Source organism: Drosophila gunungcola (assembly GCF_025200985.1).
Source record: "Drosophila gunungcola strain Sukarami chromosome 3L unlocalized genomic scaffold, Dgunungcola_SK_2 000002F, whole genome shotgun sequence".
Taxonomy (NCBI): Eukaryota; Metazoa; Arthropoda; class Insecta; order Diptera; family Drosophilidae; genus Drosophila; species Drosophila gunungcola.
Window position 1 is genome coordinate 438,192 of NW_026453178.1, and position 26,578 is coordinate 464,769.

The 26,578-nt window shown below is 38.3% G+C and overlaps 1 protein-coding gene across 1 annotated transcript in view; it reads left to right on the top strand.

The window, feature by feature from the left end:
- LOC128257281 (serine-rich adhesin for platelets) overlaps positions 1-26,578 on the top strand; it is a 122,039-nt gene that overhangs the window by 36,129 nt on the left and 59,332 nt on the right. Inside the window, 1 exon segment of the mRNA XM_052988234.1 lies at positions 12,193-12,243. The gene's annotated coding sequence lies outside the window, so the exon portion shown is untranslated.

Consider the following 26,578-nt stretch of genomic DNA (forward strand, 5'->3'; position numbering starts at 1 on the left):
CTCTGAAATTCGAGTTCAGTTTCAGTTCGTTCGAGTTCAGTTAATGCGACAGGCAAATTGCCAGAACAGGAATATGGCAAACATCACAACAATTCTGTGCCAGTTTTTATGGCAAAGCTAAAGAAAAAGTGCCGGAAATAATTGTCTTAAGTAGTTTGAACTTTGCGCATAAAAAACCGAGAAAAGAAAAGACTAAGTTAGCCCGAGTAACAGCTAAGTGATTCGCATTCAATGTTCTACAACTCGAGCAACTTATTTTCATGTCAGCGATGTCAGTTAGCGGATTTCGAGGTCATCAAAATTATTTACAGCAAATTAAATGTTTTCCTAACTCAATAATTTGCCCAAGTACCTGTACTTTCTCTTCAAAATATCCAACGAAATTTTGAGAGATCCCGATCACTTGCGAAACATTATCATAATTAGAAATGAAAGTAAAATCGTGGCAACTGTGCGTGGGGCCATGACCTGGCATAAAACTAAAAAATATTCACTCCATCTTTTGGATTGGCCATGATGGGGCAAAAAAGTCAGGCAAACAAAAATGCTTAAAACATAAATAAACAAATCAAATCACAGGAGGGGGGGAAAACTGTAAGAGCTTTTTTTGTGTGGCTTTTTTCGAGAGCGTTCTTGAAATTTCAATTCGGTGAATAGTCAATTTTGCACAGTAGCCAGTTTATACACATACATGCGAGTATATGTAAATACGAGTATACTCGGACGTACGCTCAAAGTCATAATCGATGACTCCCCAAAGTGCGGACCAACTTCGACTCAAACTCACTTTCTAAAAATGAGTTCAGTTCAATAACAATTTTTGCTCTTGACAGATGAAAATATTTGGTTTGATAAATGATGCCGAGGCGCGGCGCATATAAAAAATCATATTTATACGTATACGAATGCTGGGATAACTATTTTTGATATATTTTACTGCATGGACCTGGGACTGGTCTCTTCCAAATTGATTGCCCACAATTAAAAGTTAAATATTGAAAATTAAAAAGCGAATGCCAAACGCTACAAAAAAGCTCACTCGTAAAATTTATGATACACATATACATCATTTTTTTAAATAGCTCTTTATTTTATTTGTAGCAATTATTAATGCAAACACAACATGAGAAAAAAATGGGAATATTTACATATATTTCACATGGAAAGCGACAATTTCGTTTGCTGTCTCGTGAATCTTTCGGGCTTTACGTTTTATGCATAAATCATTTCCTGCGTTTTTTAAAACACTATTATAATTACATTTTAATTTATGCAAATATGTGTATATGAAAAATTAGCAGTAGCTCGTTTTGTTAATGTTTGTTTTTTACGTGCGTATATTTGCTTTAACTAATGACAACGTTTCCATATGCACAGCAAAAATGAATCCTAAAAAGTTGGCTCGTTTAGTTTGTTAAACTGAGAGTTAAGAGAGCTTAAAAAATTACAACCCAAACAATGGCAAATGAATATTAAAATTAATGGCAAATATGGGTAGGGATAATGTGAGTTCAAGAGCATATACATTATTAGGTTTTTAACAGCAAGAGTTAAATGTGGGAATTTGGTAATAAGTATTTTTTTAATCTACACAAATGGGATTTTTATAAGCTTAGTGTAAAAGCTTTTAAAAACAAACACTTTTTTGGTTAATAAAAAATGGTTTTCTCGCGGCTAAAGCTTTATTTATGCCAAGTTCGTTTTCCGCCGTTTGTCAGCTAAAGACCATAAATAAAAGCCATGTCTTTTCCCGCTTCGCACGTGGAAATAAATTCGTAAGCAGCTTTTCGAATATCTGTGAAGGGCCTTCACCACTCGAGCCAAGAATTATTTCACTCAAGAGGCTGTCAGATTGTCGGCAGCAAAAACACACGCAAAAACACACACAAGCAATTGTTAAATTTCAATTTGAGGCTTCTTCTTCCTGTTACATGTCAAATTGCGAAAAGGAAAACTTTTGGCCAACATTTGACTGCCAAGCTGCTGCCGAATGACCTTGTCTGCTCTGAGATTCAGATTCAGATACAGATACGAATGCGAATGCGAAAACCCAAAAACCCAAGAAACACAGTCGTTTATCTTGTGTTTATCGAGTGGGAGCATCGGAGCTTTAAATGTTTGCCGTTTTCACTTCCGTTTGAAATCAACACATCAGAGCCAAAGTTCAAAATCTTAAATGACAAAAACAAACACCTGCAGGAGAGCTCTAATTACATTTTGAGTCTCATATTTCATAATCGTACAACGGTTATGTGCCTATATCCGCTGGCCTGTCTCAACCCATAAATGTATCTCATATTTTTTGCGCACAATTAACGACGTTGTTCAATAGCAACCACAGGAGTATTGGAGCGGAGTTGTTTGAAAAGATACACAATAGAGGTGCACGAGGGAGAATATATATTGAATATATTCAATACTGAAGGAAATAAAATATGTATTCATAATCCCAATACAACCGCTTTTTTTCGAGTTTCGTCTTTCAAACTTTTAGCATTTTTTACTTAAAATATATAAATATATTTTCTTTTTGAGGCAAATATATTTATACATACACGACAATCACAACCGCTTTTAAGTGAATCAATCTTTTTACCTTTTTAAATATATCAAAATATCAATATTATTTTCTTTTTGAGGCAAATTCGTAGGGTATGGAATATTTGGTTTCTTATAATCCAAATTCGCCACATCTCTATCATTTACATTCTCTGTGGTGACCTGTCAATATGGATTTGTGTCTGATCTTCGTCTTGCCTCCCCCCCCAGTTAATTGTCGTTAATGATGCAATTATGGTCTGCCAGATGGCAACAATAAGATCAATGAAATGCCAAACGAATTTGCTTAATAGAGCACAAGATAAATATATAACCCAAAAATAGAGCAAGACAGCCCAGCCACTCGACTTGTCAATCAAAATTTGATCAATGGGTTCAGCGGAGCGGGCTTTTGGATTTGCATCTGTGTGGGCGGATGTGAGTCTATGGGACAAGGCTATTTGACGCCTCTAATTGAGTTTTGTAATGCAAATCACTTTCGGTTTTTTTCCGTTTATTCCGTTTCACCGTTGAAATAGATAGTCGAGACCTCGGCCATATATGCGTATGCGTCAGCATGACAGAGGAAACTCAATCAATCTGAATTGTAAAGGCGGGAAATAGGGTTTATATAATTATACATCTTTATGAATACGCATACGATTACTCATCAGGGGCGGAAAAAAACAAACGGATATTAAATATCATGTGTGCAGCTGGAGGTCAATTATGAATGCAGTAAAATACAAAATTAGTAAGACCTTCTAAATGAAAGGAAATATTTTTTCATAACCAAATTTAATGATCGATTTAATGATCTTTTATTGAAAAATTAGGGCCTTTTTGGGAGACTACTTTTTATAGCGTTTATGATCTTTCTAATTTGAATATTAATTTTTAATAAACGTATATTTTTAAGTTCTTAACTTAATCTGAAAAGTATCTGTAAAAAGTTAAAGGTTTTCCAAGATTATATATAAAATCGAAATCATATACATTATATACAATAATTTTGGCTTTGTTTTATTTAAAAAAGTCAATCTTTATATTACTCTACTTTCTCAACACAAAAGCAAAAGATTTTAATATTTAAACTCCCTTTACAAAATATCCCAATATAGGCACCATAAAAACTGAATTTCAGACTGGATTCCAAAAAATCGGATCGAACCAGTTCTGAGTCATCGGGGCAACCGGCTTTTGGCAAATATTTTTATGGCTAGGCTGTTTAATTGCCGCCGACTAAAAAATGCAAAAATTTAAATTTTCTCAATTTACATTACGCCCCTCCAAACTCCGCTCCACTTCAACAGTCCCCTCATTTTTTGTTTGACTTTGTTGTTTTCGCTTTCAGCTTTGTCTCGCTTAATGTGCTGTTTTTTAAGATTTATTTAAATGCATTAAACTTTAGAGGTCAACTTCCTTTCACCGGCGACGATGACGACGACGTGTTGGCGGATCGAACACGAGACGAGATAACGGCCTCAGCTTCGGTTCGGTTTCAGTTTCAATTTCAGCTTCAGCTTCAGTTGCGACTCCCTATTCAGGTCTCACCACAGCACAGAAATCCGCAAAATAAACAACGTAAATATTCGCAAAATCAGCCGCAAAATGTGACATATGACAAGTTGTTGGCTGTATTTCAATGCCATTTGGTCCGTTGAGCCTTTTTCGTCCGCAAACACACACACATATATGCATATATGTATCTGCTCGGCTTTTGTAATTTTCCATATGACCTGAAAACAAAAAATTATTGAATGTTAAGAAAATAAAATGCTCATCTGCAAGTTCATTTAAATTGAAATCCTTTGCACCCGCACCCGCACACACAGACATTGTCGTTGTCAATTTTATGAAAAGAAAGTGAACAAGGAAGCATGTCAAAAAGTAACTGCATAAAAGTTCCTTGTAAATTTAATAAACTTTTATGGATGTGGGTGTTTGGGAGAGTGTAAGCGAGTGTGTGTGTGTGTGTAAGGAGCAGCTGTCGTTAATGCGTGTGAGTCCTTGTTGCCCTAACCAATACTTTTGCTGTTGCTGCCGGCAAGGAGCTCGACTGGCACCGAGTGATTGCTCCATGGGGTGCACTTTGGCTGCTCCTCGCGTCTTGTCAACCATGAAAAAAGGACCAAAAAAGCTACCAAACAGGAAGGAAAAAAAAAGAAGTAAAAAAACGGAGAGGGTGATGGGAGGGGGGAAAACCTACACACACACACAAAATAAACTTTTATTGTATCCGCATTTCAGTGTCACACGACAACGGCGACGACATTTTGCCTTTCCTTTCTTACTCCCATTGTGAACAAAGTCTTTCTCTTTTGCTCTTGTGCGTCGGCAAAAGGTTCAGTTTCAGTTCAACTTTTGCCACATGTCAGAGATTGATACTTGCGGCGAAAGTGATTTATTTACTGGCCTGGTCCCACTTCCTCCAAAACTCCATGACTTCAACTCCAACTCCAAAATATCCGATACACTATGCTATACCACTGATATGCAGCAGAAGATCCCTGACGTAAATTGAGCCAAATGGTTGGCTCATGGCAATTTGATAATAAAGCTGTCAGCTGATGTTACTCCAGCTGCCAAGGAATGCAGTCGAACAGTTCAAAGTGCATTCACAATTTCCCAATTCGATGGCTGCCAAAAGAAATGAACATTGCTATTATTTGGGTTACAGGCACTGAGAAAAGGAAGTACTTGAATTTACAATTTAAAAAATAAAATATTCCTAGGGAAATGTTTATCTAAAAATACAATTATAGAGCTCAAAATGGTTTGAATTTCATTCCATGCAATAATTTGAAACCAAAAAAATAATTTTTAGACTAGCTTTAGTCTTTGCATTTCTTTGGCAAACAACATATATTTTAATTGACACCTAAACTGTTTTTTTTTTGTTTTTTAATTTTTTCTCTTGGTCTATTTGAATGTAAATTTCTTCAAGTGTAACTATATTCTTGATTGCTTATTTGTCTGATAGCTTAAAATGTATTTTCATTTGGACGGAATAAATAGGAAAATCTAGATTCAGAAATGTTCAACAAATTTTATTGTTTGAAATATGGAATAGGTGTTTTCATCTCTTTTTTCATTGAAGTATTAGTTTCTTAAATTGTACCTTAAGTGTTTTCACCTCTACAGTTTCAAGATTTCTTATTTGTTTTAATTAGTTTTTTTATTACACTTGTAATTGCTTAAAAACCAATAAAAAACTCTAGCCTCGTCTGCCTGTTTTTCGCTAACTGTCCCATATGTGACCGTAAACATACTACCCCGCACAATAAGAAAAATCAATGTATTGATATTGTCTTCTGCCCATAAAAATGATAAATAAAAATAGCAAAAGCAAAAGCGAGAGCAACACAGCAGCAGCATCCATTGATGCAATTGTTGCAAATGCAACAGCTAAAAGGAGCGAAACCGAAACCAGTTTTCCTTTGTCCACCGATCGGCGAGGGTACGGAGATCGAGGGGCATTTCCCACACCGACTTACACTAATGTAATGCAAAGTTATCGTGGCCATTGTGTGCGGCAAAGGCAAAACGAATGCAGTGCAACAAACGAAAATGACCCAAACCGAACCGAGAAAAAATGAAAATGGCAAAGAAAATAGTGCAGCAGCAACACAAATAACATGAAATGGTGGTTCCACTCCGTTTCCACGGGCAATTGAAAGCTAAAATTGCATTTTGTGACTGCAGTTACAGGCAAGCTGGGAGACGAAGGCGGAGGCAGCTCCAAGATGCTCGCTGCTAACAGTGAAACCACCCGCAGATGGACGATCCCAAGAGGGCCAAGAATACCGACTAGACTTGGGTACTTAACAGGTTCTGGGTATTTTAGAAAAGAAGAGAAAAACGGGAAATGCCGAGAAATTAAGGCAAATTACCAACTAAGAGGTAGTTACGGAAGTGCTTTGTTCAGCGAAGGTAATATTTAAGGAAGCCAAGGGCCAATTATCATCTTGGATCAATGAAATATAAATAAAATATATAAATTAAAGTTTATTTAACTGAATTTAACGATTTGCAATAATAAAAACTTTATTGTGATTTTACAGCTAGCTTAGATCTGATTTGAGAGAAAAACGTGTCCCTAAAAAGTTTACAAAAGGTAAAGTCCATTGTTCGTCTAAGAGAACAAGCTGTCCGTTTTAGTCAATGTAATTGATATATGGCTAAATTCTCTTCTTTTTAATGGTAATGGGAGATATTATTTTGATTTACTTTAATATCATTGAATAGACCACTACTCTTGGCAAAGCTTATGAATAATGAAAACCACCATCAAAAGTTGTCCGTTTACCGGAGATTCCACGTTACCGCTTCTTATAAAAGCCATCTGCCCAGCTCTCTAGCCTTGGATCAGCTTCTCCAGTGGCTGGCTGCGTATTGGATTACCCTGGATGCTGCCCTTGTCCAAGGGAATGGCATTATAACTGAGCCATGCAATTTGCATAGCTGCAATGGAGCCACCGCCTCTAAAAATGGGAGGGATGGGGGGGAGTAGATGGGTCACGAGCATATAAATCAATCGAAATGTGTAGCTGTATTCTATATTTCATTTCATTCCATCAGCGTTGCAGCTCCTGTTGGTTTTTCCGGGATGTTGAGTCACACAATCCGCGAAAGTCCTGCTGTCCTGTCCTGCAGCAGCAGCAGCAGCTTACAACAACATTCGGCGGGGCTTTTGTCGCCTTTTGTTGGGTCCTCAAATTGCTGCCAATTTGTTTGTGGCTAGCTACCATTTTGGTCGTTTCTTTCCTTCGTTGCCTCGTTTTTATTTTCCAGCCCCAGAGCATTGTCCATCTATGGAGTGCCTCGGTTTTGGGTTGGATTGGGCTGGGTTGGGGATATTTTTCGTGGCCCCCTTACCATCGCTGGCATTGCATTTTGTATGTCGCATGTATTTTCCGGAAAAGGGAATGGAAATGGGAATGGGTCTGTTGTGAGTCTGGAACTGGGAGTCTGGATGCCCGGCTGTCGCTGCCGTTGTCATTTGAGGTCAGTTTAAATGGTTTCCTGTCAGTTGCGGTCTTCGGTTTACCAGCAAACGGGCAACAGCAGCAATGCCGGCCATCATTTTGCATACGTCGCACAATATTCAATAAAGTATTCATTCATATTTCTGCAGGGATTCCCATTTTTTGTTGACTGCTCCTGTCTCTGGCAATAACTCTTCAAGTTATCGCTCTCTTCATATTTTTGTTTGGCCGTATAACTTTTCCAGACCATTGCGATTCTGTTGCAATTGCAGAATTTAGCCTTGCATCGCGCTCCAATTGCAAGTTACGGCCTTCAAAACATGAAAAAAAAAATATATGTGCAAATAAAAGAATCGCTTTGCCTCGGCGCATAATTAAGCGCATTTTCTTCTGGCATGAAAATGAACACCTCAAGGTGTCGTACGGAAAATGCATTGAATTCAATACGACGTCTGCGAAATGAGATTGTGGCATCGCGGTGGTGTTGCAGTTGCATTTGCTTTTGCTATTGCTCATTTAGGTTTTATTTTATGCCACAAATACCACAAGAATTGCAACACACAGCCAGTCGGTGACTATGACTGACTGACTGGCGTCGACGAATGTGACACCATGGGTTAGCTCGAGTGGAAATGCAGCAGCAACAGCAGCAACAGCAACAGCAGCACCAACATCAACAGCAGCAACATCAGAAGCCCTATGCATTTGCCACGCTGTTTCTTTCTTGGTTAGAGTCTCTGTTTTTGTGTTTTTGGGGCCAAGCACTTGAACATGATAGGAGCTTAGCCGAGTCAGCCATGCCAAGCGGAGTTTTGTGGCAGCCAAACATGTAAGTGGCACATGCGCGGCGTAAAATTGCAAATGCCAGCAGCAGCAGCAGTAGCAGCAACTGCGTTAATAATACGGCTGTCTACCTGGAGAACCAAAACCAGAGTCATAGTCAGAGTCAAAGTCTGTTGGCTACCTGGCAACCACACACACGCTTACACACGCCGTCCTTCGCCATCCCTTTGGCCGTCCCATGTGGCGTATGCGTAATGCTGCCTGGACAGCTGACATGTCCACATCCTTTCCGCTTGTTACTGCATACGAATCGGCTTTTTGGGGTCATCAATCCGGACGGGCAGGGGTTAACTTTAATTTTGATTGATGGAAAAACAATTAACGAATGGAATGGTATCACTTTTCATTGATACGCAAAGTGGGTCATAAAAAGTAAAAGGTTTGGAGGTAATATATGCATTAGTGCATCTGTCCTTCAAAAGGATTCTGTTAATAAATATTGAATACTTTTGACAGTTTTTGTGCTTCAATTAATTATTTATTAAAGGCTTATGTATGAAATACTAAACTAAATAATGAAATTTTTATAAAGGCACGCTCGCAAACCGCAAATACTTTATAAGCAAATTTTTTCAGTCGTCATTTTTACACAGAATACACAGATTACAATTTTTAAAATACCTATCTTATTGGTTTTCAATGTAAACATTTGCGTTTTCATTTAATTAAAAGCCGTTTTTTTCTATTACCATTTTTATATATTAATTTTGTAATTTTAAGCTTGCTTTGCCAATCGTTTACTTTTATTAAGCAATAATAAAGTTAAAATTTATAATCTGATTGTAATAAAGTTAAAGCTTGTTACGCCAATCGTAAGCTTCTCTAAAGCATTGATACAATAATTATTGATGACTAATTGAATCTACAAATAATATCACAAAATCTAAAAAGTTTCTTGTGTTCTCCCTTTCTTTTTTAAATTCTTTATCTTTATCTCCGCGACTGCACTCTTAATAATCAATATTGCCTTCCTGGCCGCGTTTAACGCTAATGTACCGATCCCAATTGCCTGGCGCTGACAGAGGAGAACAGAACCGAACCGAACAGAATAAAATAGAACGGGGCCGGGCCAAGTCCTGTCCATAAACAGAATGACATGGCAGCCAATTAATGTCTACCATGTCACGGGTTTGCTGTGCCCTCTCTGCCAGAGTTGCCTGCGCGCCATTTCCCCCACTCACTGCTCACTACTCACTACTCACTTGGTTTTGCTAACGAACCTTGGACCGTCATCATCATCGTCGTCTTCTGTGCCAAATGGGCAATTTGTTGTCGTTTATATAAGGCGCATTCTGTGCATTTTCATTGTTATTATTGCACCATCTCTCTGGGCTCTGCCATATGGCCCCCTCTCTTTCTCTAGCCAGCCAGCTGTCTCTTTCTGTGGTTGCCACTGCCATCTATGCTATCTTCCTTGCACTTCCTGGCCACACTGGTGTATATTAATTTTGATGCTGGGGCCAGAAAAGTGCACATTTACATGCAGAGCGGCATTTGTAATTTGTGGACTCTTAGCCAAGTACCTCCGACTGGCACGCCCCCCTCCCTACTCCCCCCACCTTTCTTTTTTTTGGTGGGAGTAGTAGTAAGCCATGGTAGTCCGTAATTGAGTTCATGTCATGTGCTGGTGTCGAAGTCTATCTCGCTTTGGCCTCTGCCTCTTTTAATATTCCTTAGTTGCCCACTCCCCCGCTGGCCAAAACTGCTGAGAGTTGCACTTAAAAATATTGTTGCATATTATTCTTGGTTTTCGGGCGCAAAAAACAAGAGCAACAGCAATTCAAAAATCTCTCGCGGGGCCAGCTTAGCCAGCGGCAGTCTGGGGAAAACTGAAAATTTCTATAAATCCGCACTTATTCCCAAAACAATAAAACGCGCAACAATTGCGCCCATTCGCTCTTAAATAGTGCAACAGCAACAACTGTGGAGGAGGAATGTGGGGAAGAGGGGGTTGGTGGGTGGTGCAGCAACAGCTATAGTCCATATTAGGAATGCCATAATTCAGCGGCGAATGGCTGGGTCGGCAGTCCTCGGCTCGAGTCCCTGCTAAGCCCACTCTTGTAGTCATTTGCCTGGGACCTAGACAAAAGCTACGGCAGCAGCAGCAATAGCAACAGCAACACCAGAAACAGCAGCAACATCAGCGGTGGCAACTGCAACCCAGTGGGCAGCAGCAATATACTGAGAAAAATTAACGAAATTAGCTATCCACAATATAACCAATCAAATGGTTAATGTTTTATTTTAAAAGGAGTGTAGAACTCACCATAGGGATTTTTTTAGAAAGAATAAAATAATATATTTTAAAAGTTACAAAATGGAATTTAAAATAGGTGCCCAGTAATGATAAATATAAGAATTAAATTGAAGTTTTGGTCCGGAAGAATACTTTGCTTGAGTCATTTGGCATGGAACATCGTAAAACCTGTAATTGATATAAGCTTACGCATTGATATTTTTAAAAAGAAAATAAATAATTTAAAATGGGTTATATTTATAAATGTTTTATGTTTTATTTATAATTTGTGCAACACATTTTTATACTATTTGTATTCCATAAAGAAAATTGCATAAATATTTGAAAAATTATATATTTTTAAACTTGAAAAGAGAGCTACCTATTTATTAAATATTTCCAATTATTTGGCCACGTGTATTAGCTGCAGAATGTATGCCAGCAATTTAGACAACTTCGTTGGGTAGCGCAAGCTGGCTAAATTATCAAAAAATGGAAAAGCGTGAAACAAAAACAAAAGGAAGCGATAACTTGCATCGCTGGTGGAGTTGAAAACGGGGTGAAGAGGGGGGTTCTTGATAGGTGATGGGGGTCCTGAGGAAGGGGCGGGGCTATTTTCGGGGGCGTGGGCACACAAACACAATAAAACTTATTTACGAGTCACGACGGCGTGGATGCAGGGGCTTCAGCGTAGTTCATTGTAATGCACTTAAAGGGGGGCCATTTCGCAGGGGCGTCGGGCGGAAAAGGGGTAGGGGGGGAAGGGGCGAACAAGATGCGCGCAAATGATATGCAAAAAAGGGGGCGAACGTTTTGGTTAAAGGGTAAATGAGTGCGCAGCGTGAGGCGCATGAATGAAAGCGCCCGAGCCAAGGAAACTGGGCTGGGAAAATCGCGGGAAAGCGGCGGGAAATTCAGGCGGAGTGGCGACACAGAGGCCAGGGTAATATAAATGAAGGCAACAAGGGGCAGGCCAGAGAGCAGCAGCAATAATATAATAATAACAGACACGAGCAGGAGCGAAATCGGCACTGAACAAATTAAGCAAGGGCAGAAGACTGCATATATTTATTTTATAGAGAAATTAACTTCAAATAGTAAGTAAGGTACTAAAGAAATATAAAAACCAAGGCATTTTTATTGTATCTCTTAGATTAAATTTAATGATAAATGAACTTCAAATAATTAATTAACACACAATTAAAGCAAACATTTGAATGCATTAAAGTTTTTTTTCGTAGGAATAATTAATGGTTTAATTTATATTGTATTTCTTAGATTAATTTTAAGAGCTAAGAATTAAGGCATATTTAAAAAAAATAAACGCTCAAAAAATCATTTTCATAGATACCTTGGTTCAGATATACTAAACTATTTTTCTGCTTATATACACATTTTCAAATATTGAAAAAATTTATTATGATTAAAACTTATAATCTTACATATTAATAAATTTACAAGTTTTTTTATACTATCTGCTTATATTATTTATATCAAAAACATTTTACCCATTTATTGACATTGTAATGAAATATATTTCGTTAAGAATACCAACTAAAGACAAACTCATCTTTTCTTCCATTACAGTTACCCAAGAAACAGAATTGGAACTCACTCCGCGGCATTTTCCCTTGAAAGGTAAGCGTAGTCCCTTGCATCCGCTGGTAATGAGTCCGGCCACGCCTCTTTAAGTTTTAATAAGCGCGCCCATTACGCATACGCCCCATTAGCGTGCGCAACATGCGTTGAGCGGCACAATTTTCGTTCAGTGCACACGGTGCAAGAAGGTCCAAATGGGAGGGATTGGCCAAGAAGATGGAAGGGAATCGGGGGCGTTGGAGCAGGAGTAGGAGCAACCGGAGTGCGACTTGCGACTGGATCCTCGTCACAGTATGTAAAGTTCTCAGTAGTCAGTGAAATTGCTGCCCGTCTTGTTTATTGTTGTTGTTGCTACTTTGCTGCTTGGTGTTGGCAAAAGTGTTGGAAAGTTGGCTAGTATTTAAAAAAAAAAGATATTTTTTTGAAAGGAAAGTTGAGGAAAACGTCTTAGTTTTTAATCTTCTTATATAAGATTTCGGGCATAGCCCTTCGATTTAAAGCAGCTTAAATATTGTAGTTCTTACAAATGCTAGATATTTAACAATAATTTAAAAAATGTTTATTAAATTAAAATTAAAGAATCCATATGTACTACAATGTTTATGAGTTCAAATCGTTGATAGGTTTATAATAATACAAATTTGTAATACAAACTTTTAGACAATGATGGTTATATATATGCTTATGGCAAACTTTAATTTAAATTAAAAAAAAAGGTTTAAAACTTACCAGATATGGAGAAATGCTATTTAAAATTTTGCAGCACTAGGTGTGTCATAGAATTACCAAAATTAAATATTTTTTTTAATATGTGAGACACTGTTATTGTTTAAAATACAAATTTAGCTATTTTCGTGAGCTCCTGATGAATGATTTGGCAACTCTGGCCACTGGTGTTGTCGCTCCTGTGTATTTCGCTACTGCAGACGTGGCTGCTGCCTTTATTAAGGCGCTTTATGGTCGACTCATGCTGCAGGGAAATTGCACCTCCATCGCGCCATCGTCGCCGCTGTTGCAGTAGCATCTTCAGCCGTGTTTCAGCCCCCCGGGCCACCGATATTTATGGCCGGCAATACTTTGTGCGATTATTTATTCGCTTCTTTGTTTGCCTGCTCTGCTCGGTGGGTCGAGAAACCATATGAGCGGACGTCGCGACTGCACATGCAAATTGGCAGCGTGCGGGTGCCAAGGCTCATTAAAATGTACGCCGCACCAAAAAAAAAAGGACGAAAAGTGGCCAGAAAAATAAAGTAAACAATATGCATATCCTTCGAAAGACGCCGGCAAGGACATCGTCATCATCTCTTGTGTGCGTGTGTGGGCGTAATCGTGTGTGTAATAAACGATAATCCATTATATATCAATTTTTATCGCACTCAAAGTCGGGCTAAGAGCATTGTCGCTATACTTTATGGCTCCGACTTGGGGGCGAAAGTTGAGTGGGCAAGCTTAAAGCGGGCATGGTCCTTAAATAAAGTGCCTTCCTGCTGACGACTTTATATGGACTTCTTAGTGAAGACGAACGATTGATTCTTACTTGATTTCAATGCCACCGAATAAGCTTATCCAGGTTAGTCATTAGACTGTCTTCTTTTAAATTTAATTATTAAGTAAAAGACAGTAGCTAATAAGTGCCTTTTGGTTAAAAAAATATGAGAGAAATATTTTTCTTATTACCTTTTATATTGACATTATTTTGATATAAAAAAACATTTAAAAAAAGAAAATTACCCTACCATTTTGTATTTTCCTTATTTTTCCTGAATTTAAACCATATTTAGTTGATAATAATAATTGCTAAGCATGACTTCCTTTAGTTTCTCTAGTAAATAACTCATAATCTTTCTCGTACTCATTAGCCACCAATCAGGGAGCGATATAGGAGTCAAAAAAAACAACTTGCTGATGACCACAGAAATGTAACAAACCGAAATCAGTTTAACTGTAATGCGTCACGCCAAATCGTAGTTAGAGTTTTGGGCTTCAGTTTGGCCAAGAACTTTTGACAGTAACTGTAAACGCTAAGCGCGTGTTTTTTTTCTATTTTGTCGGCTACTAATTAACTGCCGCAAAATTGACGCATCATCATCCTGCTCATCATCGAGGGCAAAACTCGATACCTACAAGCTTTTGTATATATATATATATGTATATATACAACGTAAGTCGGGCGTCATTATAGCGTCTTTTTCGGGATCCCCCCGCATTTCCCCAAAACACCCACCAACTGTTTGCATGTGGCTAGCGCTCCTTGGTTAATTAGGAAGCAATATTTAACGTTAATGCGAAATAAATCGCAGCCGAGTAGAAAAAGTCGATGGCGATGCCCGAAGAAGTCGCTCACTTAATTATGTTGACGTTTATGCCGGCATCTGCCATCAGACACCCACACAACATAAGCAAAAAGGGCGGGGGAGGGGGGCTTTTCTGAGATGTGTTGGTGGCGAGAACCCACCAGATCCCCCAGTGGTAATCATTATTAATGATGACTTTTAGTTTACAAGCTAATTATTTGTTACTGTTACTTCCACGGCCATTGGAAAAAGAGTGTGGGGGCGAAAATGTTCTCAGCATTCGCGGGCCTTACACTCACAAATAAAAAATGGCAAAGCTTCAGTAATCGTATTAACTGGAAAATATTTACAAATGGTAAAGTATCATTTGATATTTTAACCATGACCATTTGAGGAATTTATTCTGAACTAGTAACTCTCTTATGAAGAATTTTTTAAAGCTGAAAATAATGAAGCAGCAACCTTTAACATAAAAATAAAAAGAGACTTAAATATTGAAGCATTTTAGTCAAATTATTTTGTTTTCATTCTTAACAAATACCTTAAATATCTCCCTTTGCAAATGACCCCTTCTTTTTCCAAGTGCCAAGTTGGCTGATTCTCAATTTTGAGCTTTCGGCGCCTTTCGCTTTGAAATCGTGGTCGTAATTAATTTATTTTATAGCCTGGCAGCGCTCCGCTTTTTGTTTGGGCTCTTATTAATTACCAGTTGGTGTGTGAAATTTTTGCATATTATGTTTGCCGGCTCAGAGGCCAGTGGATTGTGTAAGCCGACAAGTATTGAAATTGTTAGCCCAAACGATCTTTGATCTGAAATGGTAATCTAAACGATTTCAAAATGCAAATTTAAGCTGCTTAAAGAAATATGAACGCAGGAAAAAAACCGGGCACAAATGAAGTCAGAAGTCGAGCGAACTGAATGTGTTTGTATGTAAATCAATCGCTACGCCCACAGTACAAAAACTAGGGTCGGTCATAAATAAGCAGACATCAGCGAGTCGGGTTAACAATGAATGGATTTTGAAATTGGGTCACTAGAATTGCGCAGATGCAGCGGAAGTTGATTTGGCCTAGATTGGTGGACTTTAAAGACGCTCGGCAGAGTGTCATAAATAGCAAGAGATAAATTAAGCTAATGTTTCCTTCAATCAATGATCTAGTTTGCTGCGAAATCGTTAAGCGGAAAGATACTTAGATAAACAACGACCTACTTTTTATCCAGTCTTGGCGAAATATTAGCTACAGGTACAAAATAAACAGTCATGCGAATATAACATTATTTTTCACAGAGTGTTATTTTATATCACATTGATTTTCTGAATGACAGATTTAATTTTCAGAGCTAAGCCCATAAATAAGTCAATATGTCGCTGATTAAATATTATTAAGTACACAAAATACCCATAATACTACTTGCAAACATTTAATCTAACACGAAACCGAAAAATCACCGGCATGCATAAATTAACGTGCAATGAACTTAAACGAATGACATAAAGTGTTATGTACACAGCAGTAATTATGAAAATTTGCATTAATTCTCCGGCTGACAAAAAATAAACTCTGATGACGTTCATTCGCAGACAATGGTGTCAACTGTGACGAAATTGTTTTCATGATTTGTTTTGGTCTTGCGTTTCAAAATTACGCAAACGATCGCACGACGACAGCCAAATAAAGAAAAAATCAACAGAAATGTCTGCAAAGTGCGTGGGAAGCGGTTAACACGACATCGAGAAGGCAAAACAAAAGCCCGAAACCCAAACAGTAGCGAAAAAAAACTGATTACAAAATAGCAACAATAAGGCGAACAATGCAAGATGACGACAAATTAGATGCAGCAAAGGTAAAATTAAATAAAAATGCAATTAAAATGCACAGCATTTTCTGCGACGATGGAGAAGGCGGAGAAGGCGGTGGCGGTGGGGTTACGTTGGGAATAATTAAAACAATTTTCCCCACACTCGGTGTGTGTGTGACACAAAACAAAAGCGAAAGTGTTGAAATATTTATGCAGAAAATGCACACAAAAAGTGAACCGAGCAAAAGGTAGCGAGCGACAAGTGTCTCCAGCAATATAAAGTAACACTCGTGTTCGTACGATATAGTGATAACCGACCAACAACAAGTCGAATTTTTATTCGCATTTTTAATGGCACCAGCAAACGACTACGAGTTGTGGAGCAGCTTTAAGTGAGTGGATTGAGGAGTTTTGAAATGAACTAAATGAAAATCTCTAAGTAACGAATTTTCATGTCAAAAATTAACAGAGGATACGTTGTAACAAAAATTATTGCAAATTAAAAAAAAGTCTCATATATAATAAACTTGTGAATTTTCATGGCAAACATTAAACATTAAATTGCACTAGAAACCTCTTCCTTAATTTTTTTTATGAAATGAGTAAGTCTTAATACCCAATTATCTATAATTATTAACCAAATAAGTAATCGTATATCTGCAACCTCAAATGTTTTATAACTAACAATAAATCATGTTTTTTTTAAGAAACGTTTAAAATTCGCAGTTAATAATTTTAGAAAAACAGAAGAAAAAGGTATTGAACACACAGGAGATTTACGAGGATGCCATTAAATTACTTTGATATCAAAAATATTATTTAATATAACTTTAATAAATTATGAAACTAATTAATTGAGCCTCTTTTTGCTTAAAAATATAAGTGCAAAACTTTTAAAGTAAGCCTCGCCTTCTGCATTTGTATTTTAAACGATGCACGAAATGTGTGACTAATTTCTGCCGTTGTGATGTGTTGTTTCTGCGTTGTTTTTGTCCATTGTTGGACAAAGTTGCTGCTGTGTTGCTGGTTTTCTGGTGTTGCTGCCGTGCTGGTACTCGTATTGCTGCCTTTGCTATGCATCACGACGCATGCGCCACTGCCGGCGTCGATTTGCTTTTGCTTGTCTGCCGAGCGTCTGCCTTTCGGCTGGCTGATGTTGTTTGTGTCGTTGCTGCTGCCTTTTGGAGGTAATTAAAATGGAAATTGCATTCACAGTTGTTGGCCAGAGTGAACAATGCACGAGTGTGCCACGTCCGCTGCCACAGTTAAATGCGCTAATAACTTTATTCAGCCGTTGTCGCTGTGTGTGCGTTGTTTGCATAGTTGCTCTGCTGCTGTAACTGCTTGGCATTGCAACATTTTGGCTCAGATTGTTATCGTTCAGAGGCAGGGGCAGTGGTAGTGGCTCCTACAAGACAATCGCACGGAAATGGCAAATGATGTTGTTACCAATACCATTTGTTGTTACTTCAATGCTCCCGATTGTCTGTTGGCAACTGCTTTTTTTATGTCTGGCGCTCGCATTCAAAGTTCAAGCGTGTGAAGGGCAAACAAACTGCTCAAAATAAAAAAGCAAACATCCAAACCAAACAACCAAAAACAAACATCCAAGTAACCGTATTTTCACGCAGATTTAATTTAATTTTCTTGTGGCCATAAAAAAAGAGTGAGGCAAAAACGTTGGATTTGGATTGCCCGCAATTTATTTTCGGATCCCGGACTCAAAGTTTTATGTGCAAATCGAAATGTCAATTAGCGTTAACCTTAATTTACATGTCCATCTTATGCAACCAAATCGATTAGGGTCACGGGTAAGATGGGAAGTCTTTACGGTAATCTTCTCCACTCCCAACCAAAAAAATGGTAATAAGATGGTTCTTTGTTTAAATTGTATCTGACTTTACAGCTTGTAAATTAACAAATTTAGAGCCAAAAAAAAACAGTTTTCCATCTTCGCTTTTGCCCACAATGACCATATTCCCTACTATCCGCTGGTGACAAACCACAATTGTTAACGATTATGGCCAAAAACACATGTCGAACTGTGACCATAAATGGAAATCTCGTTGAATGGCCACAAATTGGCAATAGCCCCGTCGACAAGCTGGAAATTATTTATTAATAAACATAATAACAAGCGGAGAAGAAACGGCAGAGCCATAATAAATAGAAAACGCACGGAATGCCAATTAAAATTCAAGCCGCATCGCCGCTTAATGTCATAATTATGAGCCAACTAAAGAGATTTACGTATATTTTGTTTCACAAAACTTTTTGGCCGGGTGCTCGGCCTGCTCTTGGTTAAATTTGTTATTAATATTGTTTTTCTTGTTGTCCGTTGGCTGATGGTGCTGCTGGTCCCTGTGCGTGTGAGATTGTTGGCCAAAAAAAAAAAAAAAATAATAAAAGTTGCCGACTGACATCGATTATGCAGGAACAGGAAGTGGCACGCTCAGCTCCTGAATATATATTATGAACACATTTATATATATATTAACGGAAAGCAGACAGTTGACACGTCAACTTCTCGGCGTGTTAACGAACAAATCTATCTTCGAGGCGTACAAAAAATTGTCATAATTAAAGCATCATGCCACCATTCGGTAGTCAGTAGTCGCCAGTCACGAGTCACGTAACAGAAATAGCTAATTCAATTTGCAATTTAGCTCTCGCATAAAATTCCACGGCAAATTAATAATATTCAAAAAGTCGCAAAAAAGTTTGCGAGTGGGGAAAAAAGTTTTACTTAAATTGTGGTCATAATTGTCGAACACTGAATGCAATTAATCAATTACTTAAATGTTGTTAAAAGCCAGCCAAATGGAATACGGTTAACAAAAAATCAGCTAATTGATTGTGGCTTCTAAGGTGAATTGTTAAAACGTAGAGTAAATGCACTTATTGGTTGAAATTATAATTTTTTCGATGCTAAGAGTTTAACTTTGTTTAAGTTTATTAAGTGAAAACATGCTTGGGAAATATATTCTAGGCAGCATTTATTATGATTATTTGGGCATTTATTTTTTAAGATGGAACTTTATAACTTTGTAGCACAGTCATGTTTTAATAAGGTTTTTGTTATAAAAAATAAGTAAGTAAATAAGGTAAATAGCTTAATCATGTTAAGAAGACCATAGTTTTCAAACACATTTCCTGTCTGACAAACAATCAATAATACCAACCAAAAAAGTATCGGTTTTTGAGATGAAGAATAATACAAATTATATCGAACCTTAACTCTTTTCAAATGTTATAATGATATTGATTTCGAAACACTTGAATGAGTTTACTAAGACCCTCTTGGAAGTTCACTCACTTTGAACTTTTCGTTCCCCAAAGGATATTTAATTTCCATAATTGTGCATAATTGTGGCCCTTCGAAACTGCATTTAAAATTGAATGCGAAAGGTGGTGTGGGTTGATCTGTGCGTAATCTATCCAGGAAGCCAGCTGCCTGAGCGTTGACCTGAGGTTTATTATTCCGCTGCCTCGGTCTCTGTTGCTCTCACCTGCTCTTTCCCTGTCGTACACAAATACACAAACGCACACACACACATATACACATGCCCACACAGACTGAAATTTAATCAAATAAAAGCTAGAGGCAATTATCCTTTAAACACAATTAATTAATCACGCAAACAAACACACGCTCGCCGCGTTACTTACACATATAGTATTTTGTTATTTCGAGCGTAAAGTGCAACAATTTTTCCTGTGCCCCGTATCTTTTTTGTGCGTGTGTGTGTGCCGCAATATTAACATATCCTGCGTGTTTAAGTTACGCATAAAATTATATCCTGATTGAATTGCCCGACCGGGAAAGTCTGGTGCCCAGCGTCCACATGGCCACATAAAATATGCGATTTTCAATAAAGTTGCCATCAGCTTGTTTGGTCCCGGGCATAGGCGCCAAATTGGAGGGAGTGGCAGTTCCTTGGCATTGTCGTCGCGTTAAAATCCGCACCCACGCACATAAATCACGTGCGTGAATCTCTGTGAATGTGTTGGCAAATGGGGGCGGGAGGGGAAGGAAAGGGTCACAGGGTCACGGCAACTGTTGGCAAACGGAAAATCAGGAGGAACCGCCGTCGATGCTCACATATCTACACAGTGCAAAAGTTATAGATGTTTCTGAAACCGATTTAATGCAGTATATTCCCACAGCATCGGTAAGGCCACAGATTGAACAGATTTAATTATTTATTTAGAACCATAAAAGCACAAATTATAGTCTACGTTATATAATAAACATTTACTTAAATATGGAGCAATTTTAAAAATATCTTGAAATTAATGTTTTATTTTATTTGTTTTTCTTTTTAAATGGTTTTTTTTTTAACTATATATTTATTTAAAAACTTAGACCTCATAAATCATTAGTTTAAATTGATTTAAGCATTTAAGACAATCAATGTTTTTTTTATCATCAAGAAATTAAAAGAAATCGATGAGAATATATATTTATCAGTGCATTTGTACGAGCTAACGGCCTATCGGCTGCATTGCATCCACCTGGATTTTGGCCATTGTTGATTTTCCTATTGTTGGTGTTGTTTTCCTGTTGTTGGGTCTTCGACATTGTTGTTGTTGTTGTTGTTGGGCACACGTGTCAATGGCAGCGCGAGCACATTTTCACTGTCGTGTTTAATTAGAGTGCTGCCCTGGAGGTGCATCCATCCATTTCCCACCCTCTTTTCCGCCGCGTCCGCCACCTAAATTCATTGTCAGCCCATCGCTTAGGCCCTGTCGTTTGGGCCAACTGGAGATTGGGAGTCAAGTGCGTTTCGTGGACCCTAAACATACATATAGTACAGGCGACAACTTAAAGGTGTTAATGACACTCGATTGAAGCACAAAAGTGCTGTGGTCACGAAGGCGAACCCATTAGTTAATTGAAATCTGTGCGTAATATGTTGATATAGGGTGAACTTATAAGTTAATACCAATAGTTATTGGTAATAATTATTAATTTTTAGACTGCCCTTCAAAATAAAATATTTCTTAATTTCTATGCTTTGAAAATTTGTGTTTGTGTTTTGGTGTGCTTTCGCATTCACAGGATACAAACAGGCTTTTTATTTTAGAAATATTTGTTCACTTCAATAATTATGAATTCAAGCAAAAAGTATGGAATACAGCCTGTAAAAATTTTACATTTATTTCCTGTTTTTGACAGCATATATTTTTTTAATCTCATCACTGTTTAAGATACAACAAAATTACTATTTATTCTCATCACTGTTTTAGACACAACTAGATAATTATTTTTATGCATAATTTCAATGCATTTTTATCAAGGCTTAACTTTAAGCCTTTGATCCGCTTATAATGCAGATTTCATAAATCAACACTATTTTATAGGCTGACTGACTGTTATTTATTTAGGGCTTATAGTTTCCCCATTATTTCAGCGCCTGTTCATCCATTTGAATGCTCTTAACTCATGAGTTTAACCTGTCGCAACAACCCTTGCTCCGCCCACAAAATGCAGCCTGACACGTGATTGCTCGGCAATTTCCACCTGCCCTGGATGATTTAACATTTTCCCCATTGCGTGCTATATTATTTAGTTAGGCAAAAGTGAATAGCCGCTGATGGGGGTGTGCATATATTAGGAAAGAAAAAAAAAAGGAAAGAAACTTGCAACAAATTGAACGATTTGTTTGGTCCAACGCCTCGTTTGTTGCTCATACGCCGCGGGCGCCAGCATTTTAGCCCGCTTTAAAGTGCAATCGTTCGTTCGCTTTTTTCTCCTTGTTTTTGGCCTGCACATTTCTTATCATCTAAAGCACATAAACGTGTCATGGGCCTGCTTGGTTGCCATTTATGGGCGCTTAAAGTCAATCCCGGCCAAAGGCGAGATGGGAAATCTGTAAACTGAAGAGCTGCGTCGGATGGGAAACCAACGCACATTGCTATCCCAGCCAGCCAGTCAGTCGTCGAACCGGCGAACGAGAGCTGCCAATCGTTGACATTGCAGGCCAGTCTTTAACCGAGGGCCACAAACCGAGAGCTGTAATGGCTAAAAAAGACTGGGCCCATGGAAAGCGACTCGCATGTCGCCCTGTCATATGCGCAAATTAGTCGTTAGCCGAGCTTTGGCTTTGCTTTGGTATGGGTTTGAGTTTGGGTTTGGGTTTGGGCCAGCAGTTGGCCCGGGAGTTGGAGATTCCGACTTGAAGCTGCGGCGCGAGTTTAATGACTTTGGCGTTAGACGACGGCGCTGATGAGGCGCATGATAATGGCCCTGATGGGCCGCCTTCTTGTCAAAGTCGGGAAGTGAACGTTGCAGCTGGATCGTTCTGTTCTCGTTGGCAATGGCAACGGCAACGGCAACGGCAAATGTCAGGCAAAAGTTTGCCGCAGAGCCAAATGTGCTCCTCATATGCACTCCAATGCACTTCGGCACACATGCACTGGGGGAAAAAGGAATAAGAAAAGTATAGTTTAATGATTTAGCAAAAACAATTTAGCATTAACAATTTAATAATAAACAAAACAAAGATATTTCGAGTATAACAGGACCATTATTGTTGAGGTATTCAGAATTCTATCTTTAACAAGACATTATTTACACAAAAAAATAAGATTGGTATTGCTCAAAGCAAGGGCAAACTATCAAGTTCAAACTTAAGGAGATACTAAGCACTTGATTTATGATAATCAAAAATGATTTACTGACTTTTCAACGACATTTTGTATCGACAATTCCTATAAACTCTTGATTTTTCAACGCTTTTCCTCCGTGTAAAGACTCTCACTCGAGAAAAAGACAGTTCCGGGCTCGGTGTTTTGTGCTTTTCACATAAATATAGCATAATTAGCATGTCGTTGGCATTTGAGCTGTATGTCCCGCCCTTCGGCCCAGCATATTGTCAACGCTTATGGGTTCCTTGACTTCGGAGTCGACTCACCTTACAAGTTGCGGCTTAGTTCATTTGATTTCACTTCCCACTGATGAGTGTGTGCTTGGAGCATCTCTGCGGAGTTGCATTCTGGATCTGCCATTAGCGTGGCAACTTAGACAGAATTATGCAATCATCGTCTTGGAGCTGTTTCACCGTTCTGTGTTTGCATCTTTCCCATTTTGCATTTCGGTTTTAGCTCAGTTCCTGAACGCTTAATTATGCGAGATTTTTGCGACTTTTGTGCGTCTCATGAGCTAGGTAAAGTCTCTTAATTTACGAAGAAAAAGAGACAAACTGGTGAAACTCGATGAAACCCCTTAGTCGAGAGCCAAAAAGGCTGAAGGCAAAATGGTAATTGCTAATGCCTCGAATTACGGAAAACATGTGACATATCAAGCAAGTGTATGCTTCAAAAGCTACTTGTGGGGAAATTGAGTGAAGGAGGTTAAGAGTCAACTATTTGAATGCGTTTTCAGTGAGGGAGTTAGTAGCCAAGGTATTTAAGTGCATTTCTTGTGAAGGAGGCTGTGAAAAGTTGAGTCTTATCTTTTCGAAATGAGGCGGTTACTTTTTCAGTTCATCACGTTTTAGTTTTTCATTTGCTTTATTAAAAAACACATATTTAATATAAATTTATTATTGTGTTAGTCACCTTTAGTAAACAACAAAACAATGAAAACTGCATTTACAATCTAAATAATTTATAACAATCTAAAAAAAAATATGCACACAACCGATGGTTAAGTGTAACGCAACCATAATTATTTTATGGGGTAATCAAAAGACCACTCCACCGATTTCGTGTCTATAGATACTTGGCCATCGTTTACATAATCCAGCAAAGATACACATCCGTCTAACGATCTATACTCTCGCATACGTAAGATGCCCGATGACGATGATGATGATGATGATGATGGTAACTTTTCCAGCTCTAATTGACATGGAATCTCCGCCACTCCTCCTCCAAATCGAATCCCCGAGATCTCCTGCTGGTGGTGGTGCCACTGCAACCTGCCACTTTGTCTTCACTTTCTTTGGCCAAAACAAAACGAAACCAAATCAAGACGTGTAATTGTTGTGTTTCTGTATCTATGTATATTGTGTGGATGTATAGCAACTTGCCTTGCAGTTCAGTTTCACTTTCTATGCGGTGGCGACACTTGCTGCGGTGGAAAGTGCTGCTTTTAGCTGCACTTTTTCGATGTTGGTTCGCCTTGGCCAAGTGTCGTTAACCCAATTTGAAAGCATTTGGCCAGGAGACGTCAAATGCAAATATGCAACGCAGGCAGACAACTTTTGCTTTCGCTGCACTGGCCGGCAAAGGAAACCAGTTCAAAAGTTTGCTAACACTCGGCGGCTATTGGCCGATGTTGCAGCATATATATATATATATATATATATATATACATATATATATATTCACATATCGCCCAATTAGGGAATCTCCCTGGCCGGCAATTAAGTTGATAATTTTATCATAAACTTTGCATATGCCCGGGTCAAGTGTGTGTGTGTGTGCGTTTTGGGCCAAGAAAATCTCCAACTTATGAGCTATAAGTGTTGCCCTGGGGCGCCCCAAGGACTTTTGCCCGCAACCGCATGAAATTGTTGCAAATTGTTTACTGCAATTTGTCTTGGCCAAATATTTATAGGATACGCTGGCTGGCCCAACGAAAATATTATTCAGCTGGCGAATTTATGTGGCCCGAGCTGGGGAAATATGAAATGCCGAAAATTCTCATTGTCAAAAAATGTGTGTGTGTACTCGGTCCGAACAATTACGGATTGACATAGGGCGGCGGCTGCGTTGCCTGTCACTTTGGTCTAGACTGGGCCATAAATTATGCAGGCCAGCAACAGCTTGTCGGGACTCCAGGACTCGGATTGGGGCAGATATAGACGCCACATCTCGGGACGTCGGTCTTTGCCAGATTGTTTTTCATACACCCAACAAAAAAAAAAATGGTTCTAAATGGGTAATATTTGAAGAAATTGTAATACCAAATGCGCTTCAAGCCAATAAGTAATAATGAATTTCATGTAAAGGAACGATATTTGTTATAGCTAGTACTTGCCTAGCCCATATTTACATTTTTGCACTGAAAAATAAATATTCAAATTAACGAAACTCTTGTTACAAGAATTCTTAACTTTTGAGTATAATAAAGTTCTTAGCTAGAGGCTTAATATTTTTAAATGTACATATCAAAATGAAACTTTTTGTATCAAAATCGCTACTTGCTATATGAATTCTAAACTATTATTTTTAGTTATTGACTTAATACTCTTAAATGTGCATATTAAAATTCAAATATTTTTGTTTCAAACTAATGCCTTAATACTAATTTCAGTTTATTAATTACATCCAAGCTAAATATTTTTTTTTAGAGATTTAATAAATTCTATAATATGCCTCAATTTTTTTTTTCGGAATTCGGAATTTTCGGAATATTTTGATTTTTAAAAGTTCTTCTTTATTTCTTTATAATATTTGTTTTACTGTGCATCGATTCCCCAACTGCCCAAGCACTTGAATCCGGAATCAGTTGCAATTTGCATGTGGCGGTCAAGAGATGCCGATGTCGATGCCCCTTGCCGCATTTTCCCAGCACTTGGCCCAGTTGAGTTTGAGTGTTGCCAATCTGAGAGTATTGGCCATCCATTGCATAATCATTCGTCGGTCAGCAGGGCCTGAAGAATCTTGCCTGAACTTTAACTTTGTGCTATTTTCGACTTTTAGCTGGGCATACAAATAAATAGCTTTTGGGCCAGCAGCTCAAGGGTATCCGTATACACTTTTTGTGCTTTATGCAGTTTGCACTGGCGAAAACTTTTTTGTGGTTTTCAGTATTATTTAAATTCTGTGCGGCCGGCAAGCCACCTATCAATTTTCTGAGTAGAACTTAAAGCGGATGGCAATTTCCATAGCAGCAGCAGCAGCTGCAAAAGTGTAAAATAAATTGGCAAATATATGCGAAATATCGGCTATGAAAAGCCAAATGAAATTGATATGCCATTGAGGGTGGTGGCATTTTGTGAGTTGATTTTTGCCAATTTATGTGGCAGCCGAGAATGTTGCAACAAAATATTTAAACACGCCAAACGGAAGAGGCAGGGAGAGAAATGCAAGTGCTCTGCTAACGAGGCAAGCCAGCACTTGAATACACAAAATACAAAATACAAATCGTCTATAGTAATATAGGTATATGCATTTGCTTTAAGCCAGCACTTTATGTACATGCCCAGTCAACAACAACGCACAAATTTTTAATGTCAAAAAGTCACAACACAAGCGCCAGCCAGCACACAGCACACACATGGATATGGACATGGACCGAAGTCGAACCCGAAGCCAGGGCACTAGC